This window comes from Capsicum annuum, chromosome 3 (assembly GCF_002878395.1).
Source record: "Capsicum annuum cultivar UCD-10X-F1 chromosome 3, UCD10Xv1.1, whole genome shotgun sequence".
Classification (NCBI taxonomy): Eukaryota; Viridiplantae; Streptophyta; class Magnoliopsida; order Solanales; family Solanaceae; genus Capsicum; species Capsicum annuum.
This window is the reverse complement of record NC_061113.1, coordinates 254,229,563-254,239,684: the sequence shown is the minus strand read 5'-3', so window position 1 is coordinate 254,239,684 and position 10,122 is coordinate 254,229,563.

Here is a 10,122-nt window from a genome sequence, read left to right as displayed (position 1 = left end):
TAGGTGTGTAGTGTACCACACTAATGAACAAGAGACTATAAGGCATTTAGGAAACGTTTTCCTTCTTTCAGTATTTGTATAGTGCAAGTGAGCATGAGCTCAAGTTAAACTCTCTGTCTAATTCAAGTTTCCCTTTTGTTTATAGAATATGCCTCCAAAAAGGACTAACAAGAAAGAACGGGAAACTAGCCAGCACCTTCGCCCGTCCAGCTAGATCCCCTAGATAAGCATGTTTCTCATGCAAAATTTTGAGCAGCTTTCACCACACTACCTTATTCTGTGGCAGCCCAGAATGAACAACCAGCTACTTCCCAGGCCAACCTAGTGTCCAATATTATTGCAACTAGAATTTGAGACTTCACCCGAATGAATCCCTCATTATTTACTGGGTCTAAGTCAGATGAGGACCCATAAGAATTCTTTGATCGGGTAAAAAAAGTCACAGATATTATGGGGGTGACTGGTAGTGAGAGTGCTGAGTTGGCTGCATATCAGTTGCAGTATGTGGCTCACTTATGGTTCAAATAATAGAAGTAAGAGAGGGCCATAGATGCAGGGCCTATAGAATGGGAGGAGTTTGCCACTATTTTTTTTGGCTAGGTTCTTCCTAGTAGAGTTGAGGGAAGTGAAGGTTTTGGAGTTTATTAATCTGAAATAGGGAAACATGACAGTGAAGGAGTATTCTCTAAAGTTTACTTATTTAGCTAGATACGCTCCTTATTTTGTAGAAGATAACAGATCTAAGATGAGTAAGTTTGTGTTGGGTGTGTCTAGCAGTATGGTTAAGGAGTGTAGAAACATAATGCTGATTAAAAATATGGATATATCCAGTCTTATGGTCCATTCTCAACAGATAGAAGAGGATATGAATAAGGAAAAGAAGAGAGAGAATAAGAGAGCTAGAACAGGTAGCTTCAACTTTGCTCAGCCCAAGTCAGAGGTAGAATTAGTTCTCAGTTCCACCCAAAATCCTCAGTTCCAGGTTCGTCCACAGCCAATGCTCTAGTACAAAAATTCAGAGATGGCAATAAGGATAGGGCACCAGGCCCTAAACCTCGGGGTAGTGTTAGCAGTGCCCGAACAAATCCCCTTTTCCAGAAGTATGGCAGAAACCACCAGGGTGTCTGCAGAGCTGGCAGTGATGTATATTTTGGATGTGTCAATCCAGACCACAGGGTTAGAGAGTATCCTCAGGTGGGTTTACAAAATCAGAATTATAGTTCCCCATCTTAGTCCAGTCACCTAAATTAGCAGGGTGTCGCTTCTAGTGCCACCAGTAGGCAGTGCCCAAATAGACTCTATGCACTCCAGTCCCTATAAGATCATGAATATTCTCCTGATGTGGCACTGGTACGTTACAAGTTTATCATTTACATGTTTATTCTTTACTAGATTAGGGAGCTTCTTTGTCCTTTGTAACTCTTTATATAGCTGTTAACTTCAGAGTCGGTCCCAAAATTCTAGCAGATCCCTTCTCATTCTCTACCCCGGCCGGTTAATCTTTCATAGCCCGATGGATTTACAGGAACTATCCAATTATGGTATCTCAGAAAGTCACATCAGCAGACTTAGTAGAATTAGAGATGATATATTTTGATGTCATTCTCGGCATGGATTGGCTTCATTCATGCTATGCTTTAGTTGACTACAGAAATAGAATTGTCTATTTTCAATTTCCAAATGAACCTATCCTTGAATGGAGGGGCATTACTTCAGCACTTAGGGGTCAACTTATTTCTTACCTAAGGGAGAGAAAAATAATATCTAAGGGATATGTTTATCATTTTTTTAGAGTTAAAAATTCTAGCGATACCCCTAGTCTTGGGTCAGTTCCAGTAGCATGTGCATTCCCAAATGTGTTTTCTGAATATCTTCCTGGAGTCCCTCCCGAGTGGCAAATTGACTTTGGAATTGACCTTCTTCTAGATACTCAACCCATTTTATTCTTCCATAATGAATGGCACCAGCAGAACTCAAAGAGTTAAAATAATAGTTGAAGGAGCTCCTAGATAAGGGATTCATCAGACCTAGTGTTTCCCTTTGGGGTGCACCAATTCTATTTGTATGTAAGAAAGATGGTTCTCTAAGAATATGTATAGAATACCATCATCTTAATAAAGTCACAGTCAAGACCAACTATCTACTTCCCAAAATTGATGACTTGTTTGACCAACTTCAGGGTGCCAGTTACTTTTCTAAGATAGACCTCTGGTCAGGCTATCATCAGCTCAGAGTCAGAGAATGTGACATCCCAAAAGTAGCTTTCAAAACTCTGTATAGTCACTTTGAATTTCTAGTCATATCATTTGGCCTTACCAATGCTCCAGCAGCTTTCATAGACTTGACGAACCGCGTGTTCAAGCAGTACTTGGACATGTTCATCATAGGCTTCATTGATGACATTCTTGTCTACTTCTGCAGTAAAAGTGATCATGCATACCATCTCTGAATAGTAATACAAACTCTCAGAACCCATCAATTATTTGCCAAATTTAGCAAATGCAAATTTTGGCTAAGGTCAGTAGCTTTTCTTGGCCATATTATTTCTGATGATGGAATTAGAGTTGATCTTTAAAAGACCGAAGCAGTAAGGAATTGACCTAGGTCTATCTCTCCATTAGATATTAGGAGTTTCTTAGGTTTAGCTAGCTATTACCGATGGTTTATTAAAGGATTTTCATCCATTGCATCCCACATGTCCAGATTGACTCAGAAGAAAGTCAAATTCCAGTGGTCAGATTCTTGTGAGAAGATTTTTCAGGAGTTAAAGACTCGACTCACTACAGCCTCAGTTTTAACTTTATCAAATGGTTCTGACGGTTTTGTAGTGTATTGTGATGCTTCTAGAGTAGATTTTGGGTATGTTTTCATGTAGAGAGTTATGGTCATAGCATATTCCTATGGAAAACTTAAGCTCCATGAGAATAATTACCCTACCTATGATCTTGAGTTAGCAGCTATAGTGTTTTCCTTATAGATTTGGAGGCACTATTTTTATGGGGTTCATGTTAATGTGTTCACAGACCATAAAATCCTACAATATGTATTTTCTCAGAAAGATTTAAACCTGTGTCAGAAGAGGTGGCTAGAGTTATTAAAAGATTATAACATAAGTGTTCTGTATCATCCAGGGAACTCCATTGTAATGGCTGATGCTCTCAGTAGGATGTATATGGGTAGTATTTCTCACGTGGAGGATGGTAAGAAGAAGTTAGTTTAGGAAGTTCATCTCCTTTCCTGACTAGGTGTCCGCTTAATCGATTCAGCAGAGGGTAGTTTATGGGTGCAGAATAGTTCAAAATGCTCTTTGGTTTCTAAGGTAAAAGAAAAGTAGAACACAGATCCCAGTTTAGTTAAGATGAAAGAGTCAGTCATGGATCATAAAGTAGAGGTTTTATCCCAAGGGGGATATGGTTTATTGCTTTTCCAAGGAAGACTATATGAGCTATGTGTAAATGGTGTGAGACAATAGATTCTTGCAGAAGCCCATGGTGCATACTACTCAATTCACCCAGGGGTCACCAATATGTATCGCGAATTATAGGAAGTCTATTGGTAGAGTGGGATGAAGAGAGATATTGTAGAGTTTGTAGCTAAGTGCTCGACATATCAGCAGGTTAAGATCGATCACCAGAAGTCTAGTGGATATATGCAGGAGTTTAGTATTCCCACTTTAAAGTGGGAGGAAGTGAACATGAATTTTATGACGGGTTTTTCCCATACTTGTTGCCATCATAATTTGATTTGGCCCATTGTAGACAGGATAACCAAATCAGCTCATTTCTTACCAGTTCATACCTCTCATTCTGTTGAGGATTATGCCAAGCTCTATATTAGAGAGTTGGTCAGATTGTACAGAGTTCCATTGTCCATCATTTTAGATTGAGGTACGCAATTCACTTCTCATTTCTGGAAAGCCTTCCAAAAGGGTCTTGGTACCTAAGTTTACCTCTGTACAACCTTCCATCCTCATACAGATGGTCAAGTAGAAAGGACCATTTAGACTTTAGAAGATATGTTAAGAGCATGTGCCATTGACTTTAAGGGTAGTTGGGATAACTACTTGCCCTTGATTGAGTTCACGTATAATAATAGCTATCATTTCAAAATTCAAATAGCTTCGTTTAAGGCACTTTATGGGAGGAGATATAAATCTCCTATTGGCTAGTTTAAAATGGGTGAATCCACAGTAGTAGGACCTAAATTGGTATTTGATACCTTAGAAAAAGTTCAGCTGATCAGAGAAAGGCTTAAGACAGCTCAGAGCCAACAGAAATCATATACAGATGTGCAAATAAAAAATCTTGAGTTTGAGATTGGTAATTATGTGTATTTGAAAATCTCTCCTATGAAGGGAGTGAAGAGATTTGGAAATAAGGGGAAGCTCAGTCCCTGATATATCGGTCCTTATTGAATTCTCAATCGTTTTGGAAAGGTAACTTACGAGCTTGAGTTACCTTCAGACTTACCTTCAGTGCATCCAGTGTTTTATGTCTCCTTGCTAAAGAAGTGTATAGGTGACCCAACATTTGTAGTACCGATAGCAGGCATTGATGTCCAGAACAACCTCTCTTATGACAAAATCCTATTTGAAATTCTTAATTATCAGGTTCAGAAATTGAGGAACAAAGAGGTTGCTCTAGTCAAAGTTCTTTGGTACAATCAATCCGTTGAAGGAGATACTTGGGAAGCAGAAGTAGATGTGCAAACCAAGAATCCTCACCTCTTCTCTGAAAACTCAGACTCAGCTCAAGGTAACAGTTTTTCTTGAATTTACTCAGTTCGATGTTTAGATTAACTTTATAGCTCTATATCTGTTCAGTTGTATAGCACTCTCTTGTCATGAATACCTTCATGATAACAGCTCAGTCATATGTCATGTCTTAAGAATTCAATCATGCTTAAGTTATGCATGTTCAGTATGAAAACTCAGTATATCAGTAGTGTTATTTATGAAATCATGCTTCCGTTGTGCATGTCCAGTATGTAAACTCAGTCTATCAGTATCCTCAGCTTAGCCAGTCTTATTCTAGGATAAATATTCCTAAAGGGGAGATATTGTAAGACCTTGCAAAATCTTAATCTTAACTCAGTCCATGAAAGCTTGAAAAGAGGTCCCAGACTTATAAATTTCTGCTAAGTGTTTAAACTTAGAATTATTTTTTCCTTCATAATTTAGTGATCTTATATTATGACCCTTATGACTATAAATGTCGATCCTTGGGTTGAATCATGACCAGGTGTGTCAGTAGGTCACTTCGGGTGATTTTTGGATTTTTTGAACCTCATTTGAATCATATTTAGGTGACTAAAATAGTGGGTCAACGCGATTTTTATGCGTCCCATTGCCCATCGCTTCAACGAATTTTTTCCAGCTTCAAGTACAAATTCCAGTGAACCAATGCGTACTCGACGTTGTACATTGGTCATTGTGTTGATGCCATTGATGTGGCGCATCAGTCTGTGCGTCACTGGGCACAGTTTTTTCTCTTTTAATTCTGTATCCAGAGTGGTATTTAGGTTAATTTCCCCACCTTATCTCAGCCCTAAAATACGAGATTAACCTACTCTAAAGGAAAAATCTCTTATTCTCTCCCAAATTCACTCAAGAACAAACCTTAGGGCATTCAAATTTCAAGACCAATCTTCAAGAACACACCATCAATCTTCACAAATTTACTTACCAATGTATGTTAGGTGTTCATCCAAGGGTTTCCTTCCATCCTTGGAGTTCAAGAACCACTTTTCAAATTACAAGATGATTGTTTTTCATGAATTCCATGTTGAATTAAATTGTATTCATGATTATGATGTTAGTTGGGTTTATAATCCATGATTAATTACAAGTTTCATGAGAAATAAATAACATGTGTGTGTTGTTATATGGTTTCATGTTAAAAACCCTTAAATTTGAGAGTTGGGATTCTGGTCATGATGCTTGCATGATGTATTATAGTTATGTGCATAAATTATGCCCCCAAGTGTTTAGTAAAATTTTCATGTGAGTTGAGTAGTGCAATTATACCATGTTAGCATGTGTACAAGTTCATACCATGCAAGTGTATGCTAAAATGCGTCAATGAACGAATTGTGACAAAGTGACTAGTTATCATGTTTTTAAGATTGTGCTATGTTTTTACTATCTATGCTATCGAGTCCTAGGGGTATCTAATACCCAAAAATCTAGTTGTTTACCTATTTTTATAGTAGTTTTCAAATAGTCTCAATGATGTCACGAACAATATTATTCAGCCAATAATAGAACTGAGTATGTTCAGCCAGTTAACAAAATTCAGTGTATTCAATAAGTCAACAGAACTCAGTGATCTCAGTCTAGTTCAGTCAGTTAACATGATCAGTAATAGTTTAGTCTACCCTAGTACAACTTAGAAATTTGTTCATGGTATATTCAATTGGGAGTAGGATTCAGCATCGAGTGAACCCAAGGATGGGGACTCACCTTCCAGTAGAGGGTGTGATCCTTAGAAGACTTTCTTGCATTCCAGAACTACGTATCCAGCATAGGTTGAGACATCAACTTACTAGTGTAGGGTCTATGAGGTGTCTTGCCTGCTAGTTGAGGGTACTACCATTATCATTCAGAGCACCTATCAGATTAGGGTAACTCAACTTGTCTTTACCCGTGGCACAGTACTGACACCCTTTAAATTAGGGTAACAGGTTGGACCCCAAATTAGTTAAGAGAGGGGCATGTCAGTTAGATGATTACCTCCCACAGTTTCAATTTCAGTCTCAGTATCAAACTTAGTTCAATTCTACAGAACCAGGACTGTCAGACATAGTCACCCAGCTCAGTATTGAACTCGGTTCAGTTTTGCAAAATCAGGACTATTAGAAACAGTCACCTAGTTAACAGCAATATAGATATCAGTAAACTCAAATATCAATCATTCAGTTACCAGAACACAGTACCTAGTGTTAATAGGATCTCAGTTATAGTATACGTAGTTATGTGCATAGTATTGCATAATCAACATTTATAGCAGTTTCAAAAATATATGTACTCTTATTCAGTTATATTCATGTTACTTAGCCAGCTATTGTTCATACATATGAACCCATTCATTCATCCTTAGCTCACCCAGCATACCAGTACATTCAAAGTACTGACGCAGAACTTTCTTTTGAGCTATGATGTCTTATATCATAGGTTCAGATGCACGGGCTCCTGGCCTTACTTTCCAGCCAAGATTATAAGCAGCAGATTTAGTGGTGGGTCCTCATAGTTTGAGAAAATATTATTATAAGACATCAGCAGCAGTAGAGTTAGTTAGGGGCTTTTCCCATCAACTCCACCTTCAGGCAGTTAGAGGCTTTCAGACTAGATTGTTTCAGACAAATACTCAATTTTTAGTATTTATATACCAGTAATTGATTTCAGTTATGAACCTTATGGCAGATTCAACCTAATTTCTGCATTATTATAGTATTATTACTTAGTTATTGTAGCAGGTACCATTCATGGGTTAGCTTGTGGTCTCTCGGGGTTATGAGCACCGTGTGACGTCCGGGATACAGAATTAGGGCTTTACAAATTTACATTTCACAATTCTCGGAATTTATAATAATTCAACCAACTACGATTTACATAAGTACCAAGGCATTAACCTTAGGAACCAATTTAAACCATTGTGTTACTACCAACAAAACAAACAACAATCATAGTCAAATTCTATCACACACCACACAACACATGGAAACTTGAAACATTCAACTATCATAGACTTTGAGTAAATCAAACAAATACAAATCATAAATACATTTTATATTACACCAAAAATGTTATAACCATCCAATTCCATGATAATTCATTTGACAATCATAAGTTTCAACTCATATGTTAGATACCAATGATAAACAACTAGGTTCCAATTGTAAACTCCTAAAAACACAAATTAGAATGGACTAGATTCCAATTATAATTATAGAGATACCAACTGGAATTAGGAAAGACAAATCGTAGTCAACCCATATAGGAAACTATACAAACTGTACGAGAGAAAAGAAAGAAGTTCAATAATTTCCTAGAATGTCTCATAGCTTTTCGAAAATTAGATATGGACTGAGGACTCAACTGGATATTTGCTCTTATAATAGATATCGATAACTTAGGATCTAATACTAAATAGTGAAGACCCAAATTATCTAATCATGAGGGAACATAATCTAATCCATCGAGATAGAAGAACTCTTTACCGCCCATTAAGTATAACATGAGAAAATATTTATGAAATAGAAATAACCAACCTTTATGACAACTATTTCTAACAAATATTAAGTGGAAATATAATCAGACCCTAGGAACTAGTCTAAAAAGCTACATGATCTTTGAAATTAAGAATTATAAGACTTGACACAACTTCCATCATGTATGAGAGGAGAAGAAGTTATTGAAAGATTGTTATCTACAAAATCATGAAACTTAGACTGATTCCTGTAAAAGATAATACCCCTTAAAGGGTATATCAAGAGTAATATCAGGACAAACAATATGTACTGGTAGGTATCATCAGCCAATCAGAGTTAGATCACATAACCATAATATAAAAGTACAAAAAGAAAACATGAACACTTGTATAGTATTTTAAGTTATAACACCTTCATCCACTTATGTTAGCTTTGTCAATTTCTTTAACTAAGAATATTTCCATTCTCATTATTTTTTATCATTCATCATCTACACATCAAGTTTCATCCATTCTAACTCTCACTTTTTTGACCCCAAGGTTTATTAAGTCAATTTATTTCTTCCTCAATAAACCTCACTAGTAAATTAAAAACAATAATCATCATCTTGTAACAAATACAACTATGAACACACTTCATGATAAATACCCTAAGTTTGTGACACTTAGCCTTTTTAAATAACTCAACAACTTCAGTGAAGTACAAGTCAAGATAACAAAAGGTCAAGTCAAACCGTGACCAAGATAAATCATGACTCTAATTAAATCAAAGTCAATAAATCATGACTCTAATCATATCATAGTGAACAAACCATGACTCTGACAATAAACAATCCAAAATATGATAAGTAACCGATCGAGTCAAAAATCTTAAATATATCAAGAAGCATCAAAATTTGGTTCACTCACAAAACCCACAACAATAACCATAATATAACTTGGTCCACTCATGGAACCAATATAAACATTAATAATAGCAATATCATATACCCAGTCCACTAAAGAAACTATCATACTCATACATACCTTGTACATACATGTTAAGGATTTTTTGGTTGCCTACCAATCATGACCTGCAGGGGATAAGCTCAAATCCATCTACTGTATCAATGTGGTACCTAATCCAACCAATGAATCATATCAATCTCATAAAGATGTCCAAATTCTAGTACATCTCATAATAATAACCAATATCACAATAATCACAACCACAATGAGAATAAGTAATCATACTTGTGCAATCAACAGGCCATTCATATAACCTCATTTTATGTGATTAACAATTAGGATATCATTTGTCAATTTCGTTCCTTAAGTATTTATTAAACAATAGACAACTACCAAAATACTTGGTGAACTCGAGTTAATCAATACATGTAAACAACAATCATACTTTAACACACTAAATCACAGATAGATATGAATCATTGATTTCATCAATTATAGCATGTCCAAAGACCAACCCCCTACTTATTCAAGTAAGTATTATCAATCCATATTCATTAAATTCAAGTAGTCAATTTAGGTGCACATGTTCAATCAAATGGAGTCTAAAATCTGGTAATTCGTTCATTAATCTAATCCCTCTTTATTCATACTTAAACCAGGGATTTCATTATTATCTAGCAACCCTTATATTCAACTTATTATTAGGTTCAATACCTACTCTATTAGCCAATCATTCAATTCCATTTAACTTATAATCTAACTATAATCATACATCTTTATATCTTTTACTTCCTAGCCCTCAGCCTAGCTTGACCTTAGGCTCTTAAGTTAGGTCATTGCCTTCTTATACCATAATCAGTTTCTGTCACTAACCTTAAGAAAAATTATCCTATATTCCAACCATACATAATCCCAATATCACCTTCTTATGGTAATTAGGTTAAATAACTAGATTATGGGATCATAC